Below are 403 nucleotides of genomic sequence, written 5' to 3' on the forward strand. Positions count from 1 at the left end.
CAGGGTGGATGCCCGTCCGTGTCCCAGGGGGGCCGTGACTGTACCTGAACCTCAGAGATAGGTCTGATGCCATCCAGGCAGGTGGCCTCTCAGCTGGGCCCTGCCCTGGCCAGAGGGTCCTCTCCCCCAGCACACCCCCCTCCCAGACGAGGAGCTGGGCCGGGGACAGGTGGAGGCCTGGCATCCTGCCCTGAGCAGGAGCGCAGCAAACCTGTTTACATTTGACGACTCCCCACCTTGCTCTGCAGCTCTCTCGGAACGTGGGAAAAACCACCGTGGCTTAAAATGAACAGAGGTTTCGCGTAGGACGCGGTGTGCACTAACACGGACGGCTCAGGGCAAACAAATCCACCTGCACACACACGTGCAGGCGTGTGCAAAGGGATGTGGGGGGAAGCTGGCT

This window comes from Echinops telfairi, unplaced genomic scaffold (genome assembly GCF_000313985.2).
Source record: "Echinops telfairi isolate 266 unplaced genomic scaffold, ASM31398v2 ScPeMD7_7424;HRSCAF=8462, whole genome shotgun sequence".
NCBI lineage: Eukaryota > Metazoa > Chordata > Mammalia > Afrosoricida > Tenrecidae > Echinops > Echinops telfairi.